General features: G+C 52.0%; 1 protein-coding gene across 6 annotated transcripts in view; it reads right to left on the bottom strand.

The window, feature by feature from the left end:
• RPTOR (regulatory associated protein of MTOR complex 1) overlaps positions 1–25,527 on the bottom strand; it is a 319,684-nt gene that overhangs the window by 113,593 nt on the left and 180,564 nt on the right. The window lies entirely within an intron of this gene.

Here is a 25,527-nt window from a genome sequence, read left to right as displayed (position 1 = left end):
GGGAGAGAATGTTTTCTTTAAATTAGATTTATTTTAGAGAGAGAGGGGAGGGGCGGGGGGGGGGGGAGAGAGAGAGAAAGAATCTCAAGCAGACATGGGGCTCGACCCCAGGACCCTGAGATCATGACCTGAGCCGAAACCAAGAGTCGGACGCTCAACCGGCTGAGCCATCCAAGGGTCCCAATAGCAGTTTTTACTGGCTCTGTGTGTTGGGCATCTCTAAGGATTCCCACCACTTAAGAGAAGTCAAGGTCTCCAGGCAAACACTTGGCACAAGGACAACGGGACTGTCTCCCTTTCTCATCCTGCAGGGCTGTTCCTTTCTCCACCCCAGGCTCTTGCAAAAGGAGAGCACATGCCAGGTGGCCAGGTGGACTGCCCTCGGCCCTGGACCAGGAAGGCAAAATCTGTGAGCAGCAAAGCACAGCAGAGCAAACACCCCACCCCTCAACAAGCAGCAGCGAGGCAAGCACGGGGTGCACCTCCCAAGAGAAAATATTGATGAAATCCAAGCAAACAGTGCAGGAAGGCATGTGACCGGCGTCCTCCTTCTCGGCCCACAAGTGCCAGTGCAGACACCTGGGTCACTGCCCCAGAAGGAACATGGCACTAGGGGATGACGGGGGGGAGGGGGCTTTGTGAGGGCCAGAGAGTGGGCACAGAGCCCAGACAGATTAGCTCATGGCTTGGGTCCTGCATCTGGGAAGGAACACATGCACCGAAACCTTTTTATTTTTTAAAGATTTTATTTATTTATTTGAGAGAGAGAGAGAGTATGGGGGGGGAGGGTCAGAGGGAGAAGCAGACTTCCCGCCGAGCAGGGAGCCCAATGTGGGACTCGATCCCGGGACTCCAGCATCATGACCTGAGCCGAAGGCAGTCGCTTAACCAACTGAGCCACCCAGGCGCCCCCGAAACCTTTTTAAATAAGATCATTCACAAGCTCACCACCAGCAACATTCAGCAGTAACACTGTACCTTTCACTCTTGCTGAAGGCACCGCCTGCCCTCTCCATGGGGTGGTTCGGGGACAGAACGTGGCGCACCTGAAGGGCCGCATTCAGAGGCTGAGGCCCTGCTGTCTAGGACCAGCAGACACACAACAGCTGAAGTGTGCAAGGAGCAAGCACTTGAGAAAACGGTGATCTATGATGTCGCGTCAGGGGTTCTCTCTCTGTTAATGTATTTAGAGTTCGCCAAACCACAAGGTGGAGGGCACGTCCCCAACTCTGACACCAACTTCCACGGGTTCCCAAAACCACGAAGGACTCTCAGAGCTCAGTGAAAGCTGTTACACTTGTGATTATGGTTTATTAGAGAGAAATACAGAGAGACATTTGAGCCAGTCCAGAAAGGGACGCGCGGGGCAGAGTCCAGGAAAAGTACCAAAGGTGGGGCTTTCACGTCCCCTCCCAGCATCCACATGTGACAACATGCATGGCGCTCTGCCAACCAGGGGGCAGGGTGGGGGGCTGGGGCCTTGGTGTCCACCTCGGAGCCCTGGTTGGCCGCCTGGCTGCCCATGAGCTGGATCTGCCTTGAGGTAGACGGACACCACACTCAAGCCCCCAGCTGAAGTCACCTGTTCCCCTCTCTAGTGGTGTGGGCCCCCATCCTGAGATGACCGCATGTGGCCAGCCCCCACCCCAAACAATGATGCTCCTGTCAGGAACAGTACAGGCCTTCCCTCTGTGCCAGCCAAGTTCTTGACTACACAAACATTAATCTGTTCAACATCAAAAACAAACCTATCCAGAACTAGATTTCAGATTTTGGACTCACATGCCATCCTGGGTGCCCAGCATCTTCACTGGACTAAAACCCCATAGGTGCATCCACCAGAGGCTGGGCCATGTCGCACAACAGGCCTTCCAGCAAGGTGGCCTAAGGGAAGCGTTGCTTGCCTTCACCCCCGCTTTGGATGACAAGTCAGCACATGAGAAGAAAAAGCCCAACCCGACCACTGGACAGCACAAGTCAGGGATGCGCCAGCCCCCGACAATGCTCTGGGCGCGGAGCCAGGACCACCTGTCTGGAAAGGACAGACTTCTGAAGGCCACCTCAGCAAGTCTGCTTCCAGAAATCAACCCTAAATTGGACACAAGGAACGGGGACACAAGACATGCAGTGTTTTATTTACAGGGGTGAAAAGTCAGAAACTAGCAATGTTACCAAAATGAGAGAAATGAGTAAGTAAATTACAAAACAACCACATGAAATTACTAGAAGCTAGCAGACTGTAGCTTATGAATATTTCAACAATATGGGAAAATGTGTACTTCATAACACTATGTAAGGAAGCAAGACAAATACCATATAGTCATCACCACACAGGCCATGCAGGAAGGGAGACAGAAGAGAAAGCCTCGAGATACGACTGTGGGGAGGCTCTTCCTGTCTCGTGCACAGTCATACCTGCGGCACGGCGTGTACCCCACCGGAGCAACAGGGAGCAAGCCAAACCCCCAGTCCTTCGCCTCCCCACCCCGAGCCCCTGGTGCTCACGCTGGGGGAGCAGGCAGCTGGTGGGACTCTTGGATGAGTCTGACCAAGGTCTGTTTCCAAACCCGGACCAAGTGCATCACTGACATGAGCCAGTACGTCCTGACTCAAGATGAGGTGGCTCAAGCTGGTTCCTCTGGGTCTGATCCCTTGGGTAAAGGAACGATGCATTCCCAGCAGCACTGAGCTTGGTGGATGGGCGGCCAAGCCACTGGGACAGAGACCAATCCTTGTCAGACTAGGGTCAATGCGTATTTAGGTATTTAAAAAAATCTGCAGCTTCTGACAACCACCAGCAGATGAGTGCAAAAGTAGGCTCCCACTACCATCACCTGGATCCCATTGATCTCTTTTCACTAAGCTCATTGTGAAACCAGAGGCAAAGCTGTCTGCAGACGGATCTCAGACCGACCTAGGGATCTTTCAAACCGACCCATCCACCCATGAATCCAAGAAGCATCTTCTCCACGCAGAAGACGGGTGTGCATACTTGGGATGGCAGAATGGGGCTGAGTCAACTTCCTTCACTTGTCATGTCACTGAGAATTAAATCACTTCAGAAACTTTTCGTTTCTGTTTTCCTTTCCGTATCAGAGCATAGTAAAGAATGTCAAAACCCAAGACCACATTTCATTACAGAGTTCCTTCAAACCCCCAAAGAGTTGCATTCATAATCAAGGTGGTTCTTTTAAAATTTAAATCCACAATGTTAATCAAGGACTAACTTTTGTGAGAAAAGCATAAAAGCTGTAGTTTAGGAACAGATCACTGAACTGGGAGATGAGAAAAGCCAGCCTCTAGTCCCAGCCGTGCTGTGTCTGGGAAACTTCTAGCATCGGTTTCCCTGCTCCGGGTCACGGAGCCTGACCTTACGTGCGAAACAGGGACTAAAATAAGATGGGCCACACTTCAGAAGGGGACACAGCAGCCAGCAGGTACATCCCTGAAGAATGCACGGCCCTCCCTCCAGCCCTGCGTCTCTGCTGACATCAGCCACTGCCTGTCCCCCAACACCTGGGCCCCCGTACAACTGTCCGATTCTTGCCAGAAATGATGCTCCAGGGTTTGCATACCCAGGTCATCACCAGCAAACTCCAGCCCCCAGCCTCGCATACGGTGACTGCACTTCAGTATACACACCCCGATTTTTAGGAGACCTGGAAGTCCCAGACCAGCTCTGGAATGCCAGACTATGCCCTTCCTCTTGGACCACGTTCTCCCTCCCTGACACCTGTCTTCCTACCCTCCGCCATCTTGGCAATCAGTACCATGGTCCCCGCACCAGGTATGTGTCACTTAGCCTCTGACACGGCCAGCCCCAGCCTGGCCATCATCTTCTGGCCACCCCTGACCCTGGACCTGGTGGAGATGGCACAGGCCGTGTTCTCATGCTGCCCTGAGGGGACCTGAGGACTAAGGAAGTGCACAAATCCGCACCATCCTGCCGAGGAGGTGAGCACGCAGACTGCACCGGGGCACCTCCCCGCTCCCTCTTTCCCAGTCTCTCGGCCTCCACTCCTAGCTATCTCTGCCAAACACCTGCAGGGTCCTTCTGTTGTCCAGAGGAAAACAAGATAACATAAAAATCCATACCCCAGAAAACCCACCAGTCATTATGGGCAGTCTGTCCGGGTCTCGGTGTCTGTCCATCTGCCTCCTTCCCTAACCCCTGCTCACCTGTCTTCACAGCTCACCGCCATTACTACCCCCGTCGTTCCCTAGATCCTGTCCTGACTTCAGGGGCCACACAAATTCTCTCAGAAACACAGCTCATCTGCTCTCCAACCCCCAGCCTAGGGCGGCTCACCTCTCCGGCTTCCATCTGCCTTGTGCTGCCGCGCGGCTTTCTGGACCCAGGCTCGTCTGCTCGGGTGCACACTGTGTGGGGCAATGGCCCTTAGCATACCTGTGGTCAAGACCCCGTGGGTTCTCTTTGCTACTGCAGCGTTCTCAACGACGGAGTAGCTACCTCTACTTCCACAGATCTCACGCGGAACAAAGGAAAGCAGAGCTCTGCGGGCTGAGTGAGTGGGGCTGGCCGCTCCCTGGCCTCCTGCTGTCCATCTCCCCCGAGACGGCCTCTGTGAGGGCAAAAGCACTGCAGTGGAGTCAGCAGAACGTTCCCACTTGACTTCAAACCACCGATCACTGCCCAACTTGACACATTAAACTTGGAAACTGGTTCCCAGTTGCTTCTCCCCCATCCCTCTGGGCAGGTCCATCACCTCGCAGCGTGACAGAACTCTGCCTCCTTCCACCTGCTCAGGGCGCTCCATGCCCCACCTGGAGTGCCTCCCTGCCCTCCTTGTGCTGGTCCCGGCTCCGTCTTTACAAGCAAAGCTCCACCTCCACTGTCCGTAAAGACGTTCTTGCCCAAGGCAGCCTTGGTTGAGCCCCTTTTTAGTTGGAACTGAACGATGCCCTGCATCTTCATTTACTTTCTTCGGCATTCCACCAGTGACTCACCTTTGTTCCTTTTACCAATTCACCATCGATTCACAATCTAGATAATAGATTTCCTTGATATGAATTGATCACCTTACAGTGTTGGGCAGAGCGCTAAACACTCAGCAAGCATGACCCCAACAGCCCACAAATGTGATTCAGGGCACCCTCCTCTTTAAAAAAATGTCCCTACACCGGCGGCTCTCTGAAGTCCTTACGGGTTGTGTGGCTGACATGGAGCTGCCCTGCTCAGACCCCTCAAGAAGGCCTGGCTGCTGGGCAGGGATGAGGGTGGCATCAGGCACCCAGGGCCCATCGCTGCTTTCAGGATGGGGTCTCCCAGCTGTGGCGTGGTCCTCCCCAGTCTGCGGTGCTTCCACAGGGTGACCCATGGTCCACAATCAGTGTGGGTCTGGTCTGCGCCACGGCCAGCTTCCTTCCCTGCTCCTACCCCCGCCACCCCCCCACAAACCTGTGTCCCCAACAGGTGTGTAGTGTCTGCATCCCACAAACAACCAGCACAGGGGCATGGGGGAGATGTTGTGTCTTGCTTGTATTTACCCTTCTTGGGCTACTTTCTGTTTCTCCTGAGCTTTCTCTTTCACTAAATATACCACATTCCAGCCATGTGCAACTTGCTCTTTTCAAATGGTCCATGAGCCCCCAAACCTGTGCAGACCACCCTCCTGCTCTCCTGGCTTAGGGAGCACCGAGAGTCCTCCAGTTGGCCTGCTCGCAGACAGCATCCTGGGGGGCCCCCCCAGGCCTGGGGGTTGCTGCTGAGACTCCCACAGAACTCCACAGATGCTTCCGCCAGACACGGAAGCTACCACCCAGCCTGTCCTCAATGGGCAGGAGCCGTCGGAGAGCGGTGCTCACCCAGTGCTCAGCACCAGCTGCTAATGTATAACAGGTGCTCCATCCATATTTGATGAGCGAAGAAATGAATCCCTCCTGAGTGATCGCAAGCTCTGTGTAAATAAAACGTTAAGTGAAAAACTATGGTTTGCAAGAAAATGATACAAACTCACTAAAAATACTCAAGTGATATGAAGATAACACAAATCATCCCGAATTCTATCATTTAAGAACCACTGGAAACATTCTGGTGACCATCCTCTCTTTATGCACAAAATCAAGTAATTCTGAATGCACTGAAATAATACTATGTAAAGGGATGCTACATTTTTGTTAAAAATACCCACAAAAGCACTTAGAAAAAAAGGCCTGGAAAGGCAAATATGCACCAGAGCACTAACAGTGATAATCTTAGTATGGTGGAGATTATAAATGATTTAAATTCTCTTTGCTTATCTGTACTTAATAATACATCTATGCTGAAAACACACGACTTGCATAACGAAGAAAAATAACTTTCGTTTTCTTTAGTAAGAGAAAGGCTACAGCGAGTTCTCCTGAAAATGGAAGAGAGTTTAAAACTGAATTATAAATTTACATCCTCTCACATTCAACTCAAATAAAGCAGGACGCACCTCTACGTCCTCTGCTTGAAAGAGCCTCATGGAAACGACAGTGCAGAGAGCCTCGGGCTGGTTCACTTCCTACAAGTGAGCTGTTGCGTAGAAACCTACACGACTAAGAAAATGGGCCACGAACCGAGCAGTTTCTGTTCTGAATAGCAGGCCGATACCCTGCAGCTAGGTATTTGGCAGGACAAGGGTCACACACACCAAGCAGTGGCTCCCGGCCTGAGGGGCTGTGGGAGGGGAGGCCCCGGGAGTGTGTCCTGTGCGCGAGCCTTTCCTCAATCACCGAGGGCTGGGTGGAAAACAAAGTCACACATACCCACAGGATATCCATGCGGTCTACAACCGCATGTGTTACAAAAATACAGCTGCACGGGCACAGAACGCCCCGCGGAGTGAGGTTGGGAACCATTGTTCTGGACAGTACGTTTCTGGACAGTACGTTTTGTGAGAGCATTTTCCACACGCTGACCTTCTCCTGAACCAAATCCAGCCACATACCTATAATACTCTTTTCCAATCTCGCCTTACTTAGAATTGCGTACAATTCAACACTCTACTATCGTCCGATTTCTTTGTCAAGTGCTGTTCGTGCTAGCCATCCACAGGCTTCAAGCAACCCCCTCATGTGCGTGAAGCCCACGGTTTCGAGCGTGATCTCTGGGACTGGTCTGCGTGTCTGCAGTCTCACAGCCAGAAGGGAAGTCTTTCCTTTGCCTGCGCTGCAAGACAGGGTCTGAGCCGGCGGAAGGGAAGGATGGAGACGGGCCGCAGGGAGAAAGCCCAGCTGGGGACTGGACCACGACTGTGTGAGCACAGAAGGCCCAGCTGCAGAGCCGCAGTTCTCCCCACGGACTTGGAGAGCCGGCCACACGGCCACTGCGGCAGTACGTAAAGAGCTGAGTCAGCCAGGCCCCAAATCACATCTGCAAACCCTGGGGCATGAGGCTCCAGTCATCGCTTCAGGTTTGGGTGGCGTCACGAGTTCCCTGGGTGGCAACGGCAGGTTAGGTGACTCGCGTCCCCCCACTGAGAACTAGACAGGCTGCATGTGTGTGGCTGGCAGCCTTCCTGAAGGCAAAGGAAGGCTGGCAAGCCTGCGGGGAACCGTGGGGCCAAGACCAGAGAGGGAAGCCCAGGGCATCAACTGGCATTTGGGGCTAGCTCTCTCCGAGGTGTCTGGCGATCCCAAAGCAGGACGGGGGGGGGGGGGGGGGGCGGGCAGGACATTGAGCCGAGCGTAGTGCCCATGGGGCTGGAGGGCAGACGCTGGGGTTGAGGGCCGTAAGGAGGTAGAGTGCTGAGCTGGGACCCCAAGGAGGAACTGGAAGTAACCCAGACCTCACAGCCCCAAAGCATCCAAACCCTGCACACTTTCCACTTTCAGTTTGCTGTGTTCAATCAGAAGTAACCAGGCACGTACTGGGAAACTAAGTTGATGCTTGAAACCCAGAAAACTAACTGCTAAGGGAAGGAAATGGGCAAAGGATCCATACAGCGGTGACATCAGACACGAACATCACAATAAGTTTACCCAGTATGTTCGAGAAATTAAAAGTCAAAGGAAGGCTTGGCAGAGAATCAGAAACTATAACATAAAGCCTGGAAACTCTAGAACTTCAGGAACATGTAAACATCATATTAGTCCCTCGATACATGGGCTAAAGAGCAGATGAGACAACCCTGAGGAGAGGAATGAAAGATGGGTCAGAAAAAGTACTCAGAATTAGACATAAAGAGATGAAACGTTGGGACATACATACAGTGGATTTAATGAAAAGATCTAAAATAACCTGTTGGAGTCCGAAAAGGAGAGGACAGAGGGAATGGGACAGAAGCAATCTTCAAAGAGAATTTTCTGCAGCTGATGAAAGATGTTGAGGCGTAGTGTCCCGGTCTGTGTGGGCTGCAGTAACAAAATACCAGACCTCCTGGCTTAACTAAATTTCATTCTCACACAGCTCTGGAGACTGGAAGTCCACGATCAGGGTGCCAGCATGAGCAGTCCTGGTGAGGACCCTTTCCCTGGCTTATGGCCTGTGGCCTTCATGCTGTGTCCTCAATATGGCGGGGAGAGAGCGCTGCTGTGTCTCTTCTTCTTGTCACAGGGCACTGATCCTATCAGGACTTCATCTCCCACAGGCCCACCTCCAAATACTATCACGTTGGGAGTTAGGGTTTCAACATAGGAATTTTGGGGGATCACAATTCAGTCCATAGCACTCAGGCTCAAGAAATGCTATAGTCATAAAGCAGGACAAATACAAAGAATGCCCAGAGAAACACAACAAAATAAAACTGCCAAAATCCAAGAAAAGGAAAAAATTTACAATAAAGCGACAATAATCAAGATGGTGTGATACTGGCATCAAGATCAATGTAACTGCACAGGGCAAAAGAGCTCCCCAGTTACGGCCAAATGCTTTCTGTCCAAGGCACTGTTTCAATGGGGAGAACAGTCTTTCCACAGCGGTGCTAGAACAACTGGACACCCATATGGAAAAAGTGACCCTTGACTCTCACCGCACACCACGTGCAAAAATTAAATCGAAATGGACCGTAGGGGCGCCTGGGTGGCTCAGCTGTTAAGCATCTGCTTTCGGCTCAGGTCATGATCCCAGGGTCCCGGGATCGAGCCCCGCATCGGGCTCCCTGCTCAGTGGGAAGCCTGCTTCTCCCTCTCCCACTCCCCTGCTTGTGTTCCCTCTCTCACTGTCTCTCTCTGTCAAATAAATAAATAAAATCTTAAAAAAAAGAAAGAAAGAAAGAAATGGACCATAAACTTACACATAAAAGTTAAAACTATAATCTTAGAAAAAATAGGAGAAAATCGTCACAACCCTGGGGTAGGCAAAGCCTTCTTAGGCGCAACACAGAAAGTATATAAAATGTGAAAGAAAAAAAGTATTAAATCAGATTTTATCAAAATGAAATGCTTCTGCTCCTAGAATACTGTTGTGTAAATGAAAACACAAGCCAGACTGATCAAAGACAGAGAGCTGACAATGACTCATCCAACATATATAAAGGGCTCTTGAAGACAAACAACACAATTAAAACATTGGCAAGAAACATGAATATACATTGTATTAAGGAATATAATTAATGGCCAACAGCACATGAAAAGCTGCTCAGCATACTAGTTATTAGGCAAATGTAAATTAAAACCACAGGATAGGGGCGCCTGGGAGGCTCAGTCAGTAAAGCGTCTGCCTTCAGCTCAGGTCATGATCTCAGGATCCCGGGATCGAGTCCCACATTGGGCTCCCTGCTCAGCGGGGAGTCTGCTTCTCCCTCTGCCCCTCCCCCTTGCTCGTGTTCTCTGTCTCTCAAATAAATAAAATCTTAAAAAAAAAATAAACAGGATATAGCACTACACATCCACTAGGAATACCAGTGTTGATGAGAATGTCAAGCGCCTGGCACACTCACGCGTTACTGGCAGGAATGTAAACTGGCGGATCACTGTGGAAAACAGCTGAGAAGTTTCTGATAAAGTTTAACGCACACCTGCCAGATGACCCGGCCATTCCACCCCTACGTATCTATCCTGGGGAAACGAATACTTATTTCCACACAAGGACTAGTACATCAATATCTGTAGCAGGTCGGCTGTCCATCAAGAGGTGGTTGGATAAAAGGGCTGTGACACATACGATGGAGTGCTGCTTACACTAAAAGGAAGCGGATTACCAATAAATCGAGCATGGGAAAGTCTCAAAGGCACTGTAGTGAGAAGGAAGAGCTAGACACAAAAGAATCCATTATAATTTTCTATTCATATGTAGCTCTAGAAAAGATAAATTTAAGGTATGATAAGGAAAAGCAGATCAGTGGTTGCCTGGGCTTGGGAGCTAGGGCAGAGGATTAATCGGGATGAGGTACAAGAGAAATTCCGGGACACATTTTGAGTGAAGGTGGTCCTATGGGCGTGTAAATCTGCCCAAACTCATCAAACTGAACAGAATGTAAGCTGCAGTTCAACAATGATGATTTTAAAATGAAAAATCAAATGAAGGGGAAATTATGGCATTTTCAAACAATAAAAACAGAATTTTTCACTGGCAAACCTGCACTAAAGGGAGTTCTTTAGGTAAAGAGAAATGCTCTCAGATTGAGATGCAGGAAGGAGTGGAGGGCAACGGAAGGTGTAAACATCAGGGAGTATTAACTACAGAGTATTAGTAGCATTTGTGCAGATAATATATGGAAAATGAACATATGTGACAGTAATTGTACACACGTCAGGAAATGAGTAAATGGCGTTTGTACTCAGGTCCTCGTATCACCTGGGAAGTCAGGAAAGTACTAATTTAGATTTGAGTTTAATAAGCTGGGGGTCACCAAGACTATGGTCTGAGGGCCAAATCCAGCCAGCGGCCTGTGTTTTTTGTTTGTTTCTTTGTCTGGCCCATGAGGTAATAATGGTCTTTACGATTTTAAAGCTGACACTAAGAACACATGACAGAGACTTTACGTGGCTTGCAAAGTCTGATGTGTGTACCATCTGGCCCATAACAGAAAACACAAAAGTCGGCCACTGCTCTGCAGTAGCCGTTCATGTGCAGGAAAAGAACATAGAGTTGACAAGCCGACAGAGGGGGAGAAAGGAGTAAAATTGCTAAATCAACCCAAAAGAGGGGAGTGGAGGAGGAGAAAGCAAGACGGAAAAAAAGAAATGGGGGAAAACAAGAAAGCGAACAGATTTCAACTCCAGTATGCCAATTATTACACTAACTATAAAAAAGACTAGATAACTTCAATTAAAGTCAGCAATTCTCAGTTTAAATCTAAAACCAAAAGTCAGCTATGTCCTGCTTAAAACAGATACACCTTAAATACAATATTCAGAAACATATTAAAATACCTGCTTAAATATATTAAGGATGAAAAACATACACTCTTGCAAACACTAACCAAAAGACAGCTACACAACTATCCCACCGAGCGGACTTTAGGGCAAAGGCATCATCCGAGATGAAGAGTGACATTTCTCAAAGATTCCATTCATTCCACCACGAAGGGGGACTCGGTTATGGCTAATTTGTCCTTCTGTAGTTTTGAAGGGCAAAGCATGTGGTCAACAGGGGGAACAGGCTTTTAATTTAAAGTAAAATGGCAATAAATTGTCAAAATCTGTTTCTGAATGAGAGGAGGAAATTGAGATACATGTATCAGCAACTTCTCTAGCAATGGGACAGGTCACAGGAAAGCCTAGCAGGACATCAGGGAATGGCAGAACAGGGATTTGGGATTGCAAACAGAAAGGGATGATCTCAGTAGCACTGAGGTTGGAGTCCAACCCAAAGTTGGACGATTAAGGATCGGTGTGCCCAGGTCCCCAGTAAACAGTAGAGGCTTTCAGACTTGTAAAACCACTCCCAGTAAAAGAAATGCATTTTGCATGGTAATGTAGTAATCTAATCTAATCTAATCTAATCTAACCATAGGTGAATATACATATTCAAACAATAGAAGTAAAGAACATTCGTGTTACTGGGAAAACAATGATATTTTCTTTTTTTTCTTTTTTAATGGAGGTTGTGGCCCACCAAACTGATTTCATAGCCACTAATAAACCATGACCTGCAGTTTAAAAATATGGACTTAAATGAAGCTCTTGTTAATTTCCCCAGGAGGCTATCAGCTCAGGATTATCAAAATGGTTTGATGGTGAACATAGCTCCCGAGGGATGTTAGAGATCAGAAAATCACACAATTCTACCTCTAAATAGCTGGCTGACTTTTTTTTTTTTTTAAACCCACACAGGCAGCTTGTTTTCTAATGATTTTTAAAACTCTGTACTGAGGGCGCCTGGGTGGCTCAGTCGTTAGGCGTCTGCCTTCGGCTCAGGTCATGATCCCAGAGTCCTGGGATCGAGTTCCGTATCGGGCTCCCTGCTCGGCAGGGAGTCTGCTTCTCCCTCTCTCTCCCTACCCTCTCTTGTGTTCTCTGTCTCAAATAAATAAAATAAAATTAAAAAAAAATAAAACTCTGTACTGAGTCTCTAAATCCAATAGTCTATGTGTGCAATTCTGCCGCCCTCAGCCCCTCTCATCCGGCACTTAACAGCTCCCACAGATTAGAAACCTGCTACTCTTTACTTGGGAAGCAAATGGCATTGAAGAAAAATGTATTTTAAAACTCTGGAGGAAAAGGAGTGACGATTTCCACAGCTCAGCGGTGAGCAGGAGTTAATACAACACTGGAGATAACGTACCTTCTACTGAATTCATTACAGGATGATAAACTGCGACCCATCCCTGAAGCTGCAGCAATGCAAGCCCCTCTGGAGGCTGCACACGGAAATCAAAGGGGGACATGGGATCAAACAGAGCAAAGGAGCAGTATCCCATTTGCTTATTCAAAATGTGACACAATGAAAACGGATTGTTTTTTATTAAACAGTGCAGGTTCCAAAACTCTTAAGAAATTAATCTGAGCCTAAGTTTATTTCTGAAGCATTTCTGAAAGAGCTGATTTTCTCTGGACGTCCTAGTGTCAAGATTGATCTTCAGACAGACCCTTCCCTGAGAGCTAGAGTTATGGGAGCCACGTGGGACCAGTCGCCAAGCAGAATTCTCTGGGAAGCTACTAAAAAGCCTGTCATACTTGGGAAAGTCAGCTTCTAAAATTAGGGGGAGGCGCCTGGGTGGCTCAGTCGTTGGGTGTCTGCCTTCGGCTCAGGTCATGGTCCCAGGGTCCTGGGATCGAGTCCCACATTGGGCTCCCTGCTCATCATGAAGCCTGCTTCTCCCTCTTCCACTCCATCTGCTTGTGTTCCCTCTCACTGCGTCTCTCTGTCAAATAAATAAATAAAACCTTTAAATAAATAAATAAAATTAGGGGAAGGGGGGGTGCCCGGGGGGGCACCTGGGTGGCTCGGTCGGTTAAGCATCTGCCTTCGGCTCAGGTCATGATCCCAGGGTCTTGGAATGAAGCCCTGCATCAGCCTCCCTGCTCAGCAGGGGTCTGCTTCTCCCTCTGTTCCTCCCCCTGCCTCTTCCCCTCCCCTGTGTGCTCGCTCTCTCTCTCAAATAAATAAAATCTTCAAAAATAAATAATTAAAATGAGGAGACAGAATCCAGATGAGTCCCAGGAAGTACTTCCCTCCTGATCCAGATGAATCCAGGGAGCACTACCCCCTTGAGGCACTCAGCTACTATCTGGCTGTCTCTCCAGATGTCTCTTCTGGAATATGCTGAGGCACCCTCACCCGTGAGCTTCTTGGTAAAAATCTGGTCTAAAGAAGGTGGAAGGAGAGGCGGGTGGGTGGGTATGGAGTGGAGGGGTGGACCTCACCTCCTCAGCAGTAAACTTGGATGTAATACCTCTGCTGTTTAACAGAGATTGCTACCAGCATCCCCTGCTGGTTCCTTAGCTGATCAGAATCTTTCCAGTCTAGGTAGGGACCAAAATGCCAAGGTCACTGCAAGCTTGTGCCGAGCAGGACTACTGGTAGCCTTGTCTAAATTCCGTCTCCTCCTGTGAGTTTATCAAAGCATCACAAAACCAACAGTTTCCAAATACAATCAAATGGTACTTGTTCTTGATGTTCTAGGCTAGCTGTCCTCTGAGGCCTTCCTGGCAGAGGTGCACTGAACAGACATGAGTTCTAGCTCTGCTGCCTCCCAGGCCCCGGTGCCCTGGCTGGGCTGACCGGTCACTCCTTCCACCCCACACACAGCCCCTCATTTCATTCTGTCCACGTCTAATCTGCTCTTGGAGACCAGACACCTTGACGTATAATACTCACGCCACCTCCCTCGTAAGACCTTTCCTCGTATGTCCCCAGTCAGAATGAACTTTCCTGCCTCTGAAACACCTGCACACGGACCTGCAGGACATCAACAATTCTTCGACGTTACACGCAGCACAGAGACAAGGGGACGGGACTGGACAGACCTGGGTGTGAATCCTCCAGGGTCTGCCACGTAGAGCTGTGTGACTTCAGGCACGTTACTTAACCTCCCTGAGACGCAGTCGCTGCAGGGATCCCGCCGAACTCCATGGGAGACAGAAAAGTGCGATGAATTAACACCGAACAAGTTAGCACACAACCCTGAACACAGTAAGGGCCCAGGAAACAGAGCCGCTCCTACTTATTACAACCCCCCCACGCATTTTATTTTATTTTATTTTTTTTAAGATTTTATTTATTTATTTGACACAGAGAGAGAGATAGTGAGAACAGGAACACAAGCAGGGGGAGTGGGAGAGGGAGAAGCAGGCTTCCCGCGGAGCAGGGAGCCTGATGCAGGGCTTGATCCCAGGACCCTGGGTTCATGACCTGAGCCAAAGGCAGATGCTTAACGACTGAGCCACTCAGGCGCCCCCCCCCGCCACACACATTTTAAAGTAAATTAAACTCCAAATGCCGGAACTGCCCCAGTAAACATGACAATTTTATGAGCAATCTAGGTTACATGTAGAGCATTTTCACATTTGTAACTTAAAGGTGGCCTCAGAGAGAATATCTGCAGGTCACATATCAGAAGAACTGACATCTGGAGTACACGAGGACTTCTCCCAGCTCAGTGAAACGGCCCCCCCGCACACAGGCGGGCGACCAACAGATGCAACACTATGGAAGAACACACAGTGGCAAGTGGGCAAGTGAGAAGATGCTCGCCCTGGTGAGCCCTCAGTGACATGCCCGTCAGGACCACAGGGAGACCCCTGCCACGCCCACAACAACAGTGACAACCATGGGCCGACGATAACGCACGTGGTGAGGACACGGAGAAACAGAGCGTAAATGGTACCACTCGAAGACACTAGCAATGTCTTAGGAGTTAAACAAACGTACCATCTGCCTCGGCACTGCTACTCCTGGGGGTCTACCCAGGAGACATGAAAATTTGCATGTACAAAAGACTTGTACGTGGGTGTTCACAACCACACCGTTCCCCACACTGAATGAGCGGCAGGTGATGAGGACAGACAGATCAGTGATGTGGGGTACCACTCCACAATACAACAGAACAACACTGATGAGAGCCACAACGTGAAGGAACTCTGAAAACCTTACGCTAAGTAAAAATAAAACAAAACAAAAAGCCGGACACAAAAGACCGTATCGTATGATATCATTTCTGTGAGATGTCCGGGAAAAACAAATTCACAGGGAGAGAATGCCTAGCGGTCGTCTGGAGCTGGGGGTGGGAATGGGACTAACGGTGGATGTGCACGAGGGATCCTGTTACAGCGACGGACACCCAGCTGCAATGGGATTGTGGAAATGGCAGCACGGACTGCAAGACCCACCGGAAACCGCTGAACCCGCAGGTGGGGGCGTAAATTATAGTCCGATAAAGCTGTTGAAAAAATACAGAAAACACCACCCCAAGAAGTCTGAATTGGATACATCAACAATGCTATAAAACCACCGTGTACATTTCAGTTTCTTTTTGAAATGTCATGCTTTCTGCATTACTCGATCAACAGGCGGGCGGGCGGGAGACAACCGTCTGCTGTTGTGCTTCCTCATTCTAAGTCAAACTAAATTAAAGTCCTAGCTTTCAGTATATGTAGAATTCTCTCCCTCCCCCTTTCCCTTTGGTTCCCCTAATAAATCAGTGCATTTTTTCCCACCTGGGAAGTCAGTGATTTCTCACCGCTCCCAGCGTTACAAAGAACCATGCTGCTTGGGCGGGAGGAGCCCGAGACACCACCCGTGGCCCAGCCCTGGCCTGGCCTGGCGTGCACCCTGCCTCCCGCGGCCCTGTTCCGGGGGGAGGGCTCTGACCCCAAGGGCTGCTTCACTGCGCGAACACTGCTGTCCCTGAAGCTTCCGCCGATGGCCCTGGTGCCCTGCAGAAATGTGTGACTCATCGGCAATTTCACCACTCTTCAGTGATGTGAAAACAGTTACCGTGCCATCCAGTGTCTTCTTCCCTCCAGGCTAAGCATCCTGGTCCCTTAAAGTGCCCCTCTCCCGACGCATCATTCTGCATCCTGCATGTCCCCAGGAGGTCGAGAGAGGGGCTGCCCCTCCTTCCTCTAGAATTTTTCTGTTTTTGGAACTGTCATTTGAAAGAGTTGACTCAAGCTCAGTTTACTACAACCCTGACTTTTCCCCCAGAGGCTAGTGTTCTAGCGAATCTCCCCCATCCCACACTTGCACATGTGATTTCTTAGGACTGCTCTGAGGTTTATATACAGAATTCTGACCGTTTGCCTTCAGCTACTCAGCCTGTGAAGACCTTTTTATACCCTGGTATTGGGTCTGTGAGCAAACTCTTATGTTCTCTCAGTACTTCAAATAACAGTATCATTATTGTTTATCTGCATTTCTGAAAAGTTCTGCACCGTTTTGCTGTACTTCCATGGTTAATTGTGAAACGGATCTTTGTAAGAGCAGAACGGTGCTGTCATGCAGACCCTGCAAAGGTGAGGTGGGCGGCTGGTGTCCCATGCTACACAGGCTTCTGCAGGAGGAGAAGGAGCCTTCTGGACACGAGTCTTCCAGCAGACGCCGGGCTGACCACCTTCCTCCCTGTGGCTTCCCCGCTGTACCCTCTCTCCCTCTGGCAAACAGAGCATGGTTAGTCAGGCTTTGCACTGCCCGCTCCTTTGGTGGAAGGCTGCTGGGCACAGAGACTCGGGAGCAGAGCGTCACTCGCATTCCTCGCCCCTGACCGACACCCCCTCCCCTTTGCAGCACGCACAGGCTCCAATCTCCGGCTCGCTGAGGGCCCTCTCCTCTTTGAACTACTGTCCGCCCACAGGCGTCTACTGACTGCCCACTACGTGCTGGCCTTGCGGGAGAGGGGCCAACCTCTCACTGGGTGTCTGGTCCCTCGGCTCCGACGAAGGACCCACGGGCTAGTGAGCTCAGGCCGTCCTTGCGAACAGCTCTATGGCCCTGAGCCCCCCGCTGGATGGTGAGCTCTGCGGACACTGTCTGGTGTGCTTCTAGGGTCTGTATCTCTCCCGCCATCATCCCATAGCACCTGCGGGCCGGGAAGCCGGCGCTCGGACACCTGCTGGCAGACAGCACGGAGCAGTAGGCATTTCCTCACGGCCAAGCTGTGGCCCGGGCACTGAAGCTGGAGAAATCTAGCACCTCCAACACAGGTCCCGACAAAGCTGCCTCAGTTCCCCATCTGATGCAGTGGCCTGAGTCAGATGCGGAGCGGCGGCGGTGAGCCCACCAAGTGCTCCCGACACCGAAGCTACGCACGCCCTCTTCCCAAGCCTGGAGCGCCAGGTGCCCGTCTCAGAGACTGGCGTACTCGGGTCAGGGAGGGTGAGCACCCCCTCCGCACAGGCAGTGCGCTGCATCCACCAGACTGCGTGGGGCCAGCAGACTCGGGGCGGACATGGGCTCTGCCACTTGGAGTGCCTCTGGGAAAGTCCATGTCCCTCCCCCTTAGGGTCCAGAGTCCGACTCCCTGGACGACTGTGCGAACCAGAGCAGCTAATCCCCACCAGGGCCTCCTGCAGGGCCGGGCACCGCAAGCTGCAGAGGGGGTCTCACCGACCCCACGTGGGCTGGCCGTGCAGACGCGAGTGGCCACATGGTGGACACAGCCCTGGGAGCGCTGCTTAGCGCTAAGGGGCCTCCGCTCTGTCTGCCGGTGTGGTGCCCGCACCACGAGGCAAGAGCAGGGGTGCCGGCCCCGAGTGGGGCCTCAGGTGGCCGGCGCTCAGAGAAAGGCCAAGGGGAGAGCGGGTGAACACGGAAGGGGCGTCTGCCTGCGTGCACGTGCGCAGTAACGGCCCGAGGCACAGGCTGGGCACAATGGACAGAAGCCCACGCCTCTTCCTCCTCCCGTGCTGCACGTTGCCTGGCTTTCCCCTGGCACCACGCCTGTGCTCGGTGAGGGAGAGCCGCCTGCGGGGCCAGCTGCCTCCCCGGATCCCGGCTCTCGGGGGCATCCAGTGGAGACGGGCAGACACACGTTTTCTTTAGGACACCGGAGGGCACGAGGCACCAGGTGGTGAAGACAGGAAATTGGCACCTCGCTGTTTTGTTTGCCTGGATGACAAAGGCCAGGATGCTGGCGCCACAGTGGAGGAAATAGAAGCCCCGTGCGTGCTACGTGGGCACCCCAGGGAGGCCTCAGAAGCTGCTCCCGCTCCGGCTCCCCCGCTTGGCGGCTCAGCACAATCTCATCTCAGGGCCCAGCCTCCGTCAGGCCGATCACGACAGAGGGAGGCCATGACAGCACACGGGGACCCAGCACCCCCGCTTCTCCCTTCCGACCCCAGAGCGCTCTGAGTGTGAGGCCCCCGGGCGGCCCTCCGGGCGCAGCTGACTCACAATGCCCCGGTGGGCACCAGGACCTGCGGCTCTTACTTCGCAGCAGCCCCGCGCTTCCGCCACTTGCTCACATTCTCTCCACCGCGCCGTCGTGCGGTCTCCCGGGGCTCTCTTTCCCACTCCGTCTCTAAATTAGCTTCCAGTGAGTCATTACTTATCCTCTCCGTGACTGGCAGGCGTTCATGAATTACTGATTTTTCACCTTCACCCGGCTGATACAATATATTTATGTTGCAGAGAAAGGTACTTTTTGAATGAAGACTGGTATCTTTTGATAGCTTTCCTTTCAAACATAACACGTGTGGATAATGACATTGACCTGACAGTGGAGTGAATTCTAATCACAGCCACCGGACCTGTTTGGTAGGCGTGGTGGCCGCAGCCCCTGCAGACCCTCTGCCCCTGTGGCCCTCGGAGGACGCGGGTCTGCGTGATGGCGTGGGTCAGCGCACGGGCTTCGGGCAGGCTGTCTGGCAAAGCCCTGCTCCCACTCACCCCTGCAGTGAGACACGGGGCAACTGACCTGCCCGCCCTGTGCCTCAGTTTCCCATGGTTAGAGTGTGGATAATGACAGTGCTTCCTTTAGAGGGTTCTAGCGAGGACTACATGGGTTAGTATGTGGAGAGCTCTTCAGACAGCACTGGCACCCAGCAGGTGGTCAGGAAACGTCACCTACTATTCTTCCTGGTTCTCAACCAGAAGACCACGGGTTACCTTGTGTTCGTAAGCAACAGCTCATGTCCTCCTGTGCTCTCCTCCCTGTCCCTCCAGGGCACAGCTGAGACCGGGGCTCTGACACATGAAGACCGCAGCTAAGTTAACCAAACACTCACAGATTCAAAGCAAAACCAACCCCCGGATCCAAGCTTCCGCTTCAGCCTGCCGCCCCGGACTCAGCGGCGGCCACGCCACGTGCGCACTGGAGGGAGCAGGGCCCAGCAGCCCACTTCATCCCAGACACAGGGCTGTTAGCTCCTTAAAATATGCTGTTGACACAATAGATGTTAATTATGAATAATCTTTGGTACACTTTGCGCCTCCAGTGATCAGAATGCTAACGAACGGCCTCATGGAAGAGGCTCACCAGCTCCCTGATTCCCCAGTGTTTTCTGAGCGCCCTAATATTTCTAGCACTGTTTAAGCGTTTCATTACTTTGTCTCAGGGCTGAAAAATGTCCCTTAATTTCCAAGCATGGATCGTATTGCCACTCTCTCCGAGGACTCGCAATATAAATACGCGCCGCAGCAGCAACATGCTTATTCATCAGGCTGCTGGGTTCGCGTAGATAATTAGAAACTGGGGGTGCTCAAAGAAGGTTCGCTCTAATTTACTTCCCGACGCAGCAGCTTAATTAGAAAACAAATTCCTTCCCCGGCTGTAAAGATTGCTAAGTAATTATAAGACCCACAAACCGCCTGTATCTTCTCTCTGGTCTTGTGTTGAGACTGCAAACAACACGCTCTGCACATCTGACGAGGCGGCAGAAGCTGGGAAGGGTTAACACTCACTATCCCGGGAAGGGGTTAACGCTCACTATCCTGGGAAGCTTACGCTGAGCAGTCGCACGGTGGCAGCTTCTAGAAAGAAACATTTATTACTGAATTACCATGCAGCAATTTCAAGTATGAAACCTTTCCATCCATCTCTCCGGTGATGGCAAAGAAGACCATGACTCATTCAGGCGGGGTTTCTGACAGGCAGCAGGCAGGGAAGGCACTGGCCCCCGTCACGACGGTGGCGGGAAAGACCGGTCTTGGAGGTGAGGCGCGGTGCCCCCTCCAGGCCCACACCTGCCGCCCTGGGTCCTGAGGCTTCCCTGGCTCCTGGGACATGTAGTCACCGCTGTCCACCACAGGGCAGGATGGCTCATCAGCCCTGGAGACCTCGGCCCACTCAGAGCCGCACACAGAGGAAGGACAGCTTCAGGGAGCAGGAAGCGAGAGCGTGTGGGTGCGGGACCCATGCCAGCTAGCTCGGTCCACACACAGGCCAAGCATGCCATGCGCCAGGACCATCTTTCAGCACAGAGCAAGGGCCCCGGGAGGGAAGCAGAGGGCAGAAATGGACACCATTCTTATTTTTTGCAGGTCATTAAGGAAACAAAACCAGTAACCCGGGCCTGTATTCTCCATTTCATCTCTGCATTAGGACATGTCCCTCCACTCAGACGGCTATAGTGACCAGAGTCACTGTCACACTTAGAGGTGACAGAGAGGTTCTCAAATACAAGTACTACCATGTGTTAAGGAGAAATGAGACAATAAAACCGGATGCAAAATGAAGGGCTCAGAATCCTTGAGAAGGGAGCAACACCGATAATGTCAAGTTCCAGCTCAGCCGACCGCATGTTTGTGTCCGGCCAGGAGACCACGACATGTGCCACGTCCACGCGGCCCACACCCTGCAGGTAGTGCACACTCTGCCTTCTGTGCTTCCTTGTGGGGGGCTTCCTCCCTCCTCCCCCAGCACTCTATAGGGCTTACGATTTTGTTCAGCATGAACTGCTAAAGAATAAAGGAAACAGGAATAAAGGGCCAAGGAACTGGGCAAAAGAGCCAATTCCTGTTTGATCTTATAACAGTAATTAAAAATAAGCTACCTCGCCAATTAACCTGGACCCATGACCAGGTCACCCAAGGAGCTGCACCGGAAGCCCACGTAACGGCCTCACAGCGCAGCAGGTGGCAGCCACACGCATCCCACGTGGGGAGACGGGGACAGGGGCGCGCTCTGCTGGCTTTAATGCAGACATGACCCCAGGGCCCTGGAGCCCCATGGCTCTTGGAGAGGAGAGCTGGTCACAAGAAGGGGGGGACACATGGGAGCACTGCCCAGCTGGCCACCCGGCTCTCCCAGGTCTCACCCGGCAACCACCCCATGAGCTTCGGCAATATTGTGTAATTGGTTTATGGAACTCTCCCAAACTATTAAAAATGTATATACTTTTAAATATTCTGCGGCTTCTCCAAACATAAGCTACTTATGAATTAAAAAAACCCAAAACACTTATGGCCCCACCTGAGGCAAAGGCTGGGGGCGGGGACAATGCCTGTGTCCCCACCTTGCCTGTTCACGTGGTGGCGAAGCGGAATGCTGGGGTAGACGAGTGCCACAGGATGCTGCTTGGAAGCCCCCCCACCCCCAAGACAGTCTTGGGGGGGGGTTGGGACGTGGCTCCTAAAGCAGGCATCTTCCTCCCCCAGTCCATCCTGTCACCCCGAGGAAGGCGGTAAGGGGACACGTGTTCTGGGGGCGGGCTGGCTCCTGCGGAGAGCCTCCAGCACACATCAGCCCCTGGCCAGGCTGGGGCAGACAGGAGGCGAGAGAGCTGTCCTGCGAGTGGAGCTCCTGAGCGCTCCAGGCCGTGGCCGATTGCTCCAGGTCCATATTCTTTCCAGCCCCCATCTGCACTCAGGAAGCACTGTGAGACGTGCTGCTATCCACATTAACTATGTTTTTCTTTTTAAATTAAAAAGAAGAAAAATCACACACCCCAGCTCCCCCCATCTGACCAACCACGTAGCATCCCTGGGCGCAGGAGGGAGGTGGAGAAGGGGACAGGGCGTGCTGGCCCACGGAAGTGAATGTGTGCACGCACGCCCTCAGCGCTGGGCGGACGTAAACCTAAGTGTTTCTGGGAAAGGCACCAGCCAGTGCAAAGTCGGACGTCAGGAGTCAGGAAAACAACGCTTCATGAAAACTACTGACGTCATAATGTATGAGGGTGCTTCCTTCTATTTTACAATCCTCGTTAACCAGGCCTCATAGTGAGCGTGAAGCTGCTTCCCACGAAACAACAGGCACCTTTCACAGAAGAGCCACGTGCTTTCCAAATCCTGGCCTCAGGGTCCTTCCCCCCCCCCCGCCCCCACCCCCTTCTCCAGCCAGGTCGTTCCTGCTGCGCCTTCCCAGAGTCAATCCGTCCTGTACTCCTTCACACAGGTTCTTACTTCCCCACGTTACATTTTGTTTTCTGCATTGTCATATAGTAAACGGGCTCTTTTGGGTGTGCGGTTCCCTGAGTTTAGCATGTGCAGATCTGCGCGGCCACAAGCAGGATGGGGAACATCCCTTCACCCCACATTCCCTCACACTGCCATCTCTGACCGATAGTTGTGTCTTCTCCAGAACGGCACGTGAATGCAATCAGACCAGATGTCGGCCCTGGAGCTGCCGGCTGTCACTCCACACGGTGCTTCTGGGGCCACCCGTGTGGTCATGTATCAAATGTCCCCCCATTTCCTGCTGGCTGTACCCCGCTAGACAATGCACATTCTGCTTATTCATTCTGGTCTTTCCAGTTTTCGGTGGTGATGAGTAAACCCACACAAACACTCTTGCACAGGTTCTTGTGTGGACGGTTTCGTTCCTGTGGGATGAATGCCCGGGAGTGGGACCGCGGTCCCATGGGGCCGTCTTCCTACCGCGTGGCTGTCCCACTCGCCTCCGCAGCCGGGGCTGTGGGAGTGCTGGTCGCCCCGCACGCTCACTAGCCTTGTTTCATTAACCCACCTCGCGGGGGTGTCGCAGTTTCGAGTTGTGGCTTTAATTTGCATTTCCCTCATGGTTAATGATTTCGAGCATCTTTTCCTGGGCTTATTGACCATTCTTAAATTCTCTTCGGTAAAGTATCTCTTCAGGTCTTTTTCCATTTTTGAATTTTTTTTTTTCTTTTTGCTTTGAGATATCTTTATATACTCTGGATACAAGTCCAGAGTCGGCTGGTTTGCAAATATTTTCCCCAAGTCTGCGGCTTGTCTCCTCACTGAGCAGTGTCTTTGAGAGAGTAAACATTTTAAGCTTTGATGAAGTCCAATTTCACAATTTTTTTCTTTTGTGGGTCATGCTTCGGCTGTCAAGCTGCTGCGCACATTTTACATCTGAGAGAGTGACAGGACGGGAGCCGGCTGTCCTGACATGGTCCGGGTGAGGGGAGGCCTGCCTGTAGGAGGAGCAGAGACCCTGGAGGCCTGGCCGCCCCACCGGCCCTGCCGCGGTGCGAGATGCCGCCAGGAAGCACAGCCGAACTGAATGCCAGGCTTCTCTCCAGTACAATCAGGAGGCTTAACTAAGTAACTGAAAAGATACATATTTTTCATTTATGTGATTTTTAGTAGCTCCTTTCACTCGGGAGAGCTCAGAACATGTGGTGCTGTTGCTCCCGTGTGGCTCAGCGAACACGAGCAGAGTTCGGTTGGGAGGGATGGGGACGGGACAGGGCAGCACCCAGACACGGGGGCAGCGGCGGGGTTCACGCCCTGCCTGGTGGGGAGGGCCCACGAGGCTGCCCCACTCACAGGCAGGCGGGAAGTAGAACAAGACCTCTCTGGACAGGCCACCAGGCGCAACCTTGCCGTGATGGAATGTACCACTGCCACCCCCACACCGGGTAAGGCTGGAGAACTGGTCCGTACCGGGCAATGTGAGCATAGGTAATAGAGGGAAATGGGGCCCGAGAGCGCGTGCGCAGCGGACTGGCACGTGGAGCTGCCGGGTGGCTCTGCAGTCTCTGCGATCCCGACAAGGGACTCAAGCAAGCCGACTGGTTGACCAGACCTAAAGTTTCCTCCACATAATGTTTCTCCAGGCTCATGCTGTTTGCTTAGCATTTGTAAACCGTTTTCTGGGTCACTGCGCCTGGAGGTGAAACCAGCTTAGAGTCTGGAGGAGCGCCAGGAGGGCGAACGGAGGCGCCCTGAGCGAGCAGGCCGCCGGGGAAAGCAGAGCCCGACCGGGACGCGGGCGTACGCGGAGCACCCCATCCCCCGTGTCGCCCAGCCCGTGTGTGTCACAGCGCGCCCCCCCGCTTCCTGACCACGAGTGTGCGCAGCAAGCAGAGACCACATAGCGCAGACAGGGAGGGGGCATGCGCCGAGCGAGCTCAAGGGCCGTCGCTACAGCTGGTCATCACTGGCTCGTGATCTGAGAACCCTGCAGCTCGTGTCAGCAGTCCCTGCTTCTGGCCACCGTGCCTGTCCCCGACCCACAGAGCACGTCTGGCTCCCTGCCTGCCGCCTCACCCTGGGGCTCCTGCTCCGGCGATTCCAGCTTGCCCGCACCTCACCTGTCAGCACACCTCAACCCCACACCCCTGCCTGGCCGTGCCAACACAGGCCGGCGCCACCCAGTGTCGCACTGGTCCCTGCCACCGTACCCCACCTTGCTTGTGAACAAAGCCCCCTGAAGCAGACCAGACCCTGAAGCAGACCAAATTCCTTAGACACTTACTCAAAATTTGCAGAGTAATTATACTCAGTGAATTGTCTGCAAGTGCCCTATAGTTTCTTGAGTCTTTATTTTACAGGCACCCCATGTGTCTGTATTCTCGTAGGAAAATTTAAAAGATGGAAAGAAACCCAAGTCAGTTAACACAGCTCCCCACCTGCGCTGTCCCACTCAGACTGAACAACGGACTCATCGTTTCGTGCCTGTTTCACCTGGACTCACACACGCAGAGTCACATGCGGTCTGAAAATACTCATGGCAGCCTCCTTGTGTATCAGTCTCTGTCTGCTTTTCCCAATAACAGCACGCCGGGCAGACCGGAGCTTCCACAGAGCGCGCAACCCCGGCAGGACCCGACCCCTCTTGCCCGTAATGGTGGACGCTTAGGCATAACCCTCTTGTCTATTTCCCTGACACACAGGCAAGTCGTTTTCCAGGAGAGAAACCCAGAAGTATATTTGCTTTTCCTACCTGATTTAATTAAACCCAGGCCTTAGCTGTTCTCACCCACGATTTTGTGTATCAAGACTTAGAAAACTATTATCTTGTATGTTAATTCTAGAAGGAATGGTCTCCAGGGCAGAGGATTTAAGAACAG

This window comes from Mirounga angustirostris, unplaced genomic scaffold (genome assembly GCF_029215605.1).
Source record: "Mirounga angustirostris isolate CCGP_5_RB_7025 unplaced genomic scaffold, mMirAng1.0.hap1 SCAF_17, whole genome shotgun sequence".
Classification (NCBI taxonomy): Eukaryota; Metazoa; Chordata; class Mammalia; order Carnivora; family Phocidae; genus Mirounga; species Mirounga angustirostris.
Note: the sequence above shows the minus strand (reverse complement) of the source record. Positions and strands in the feature narration are given on the sequence as shown.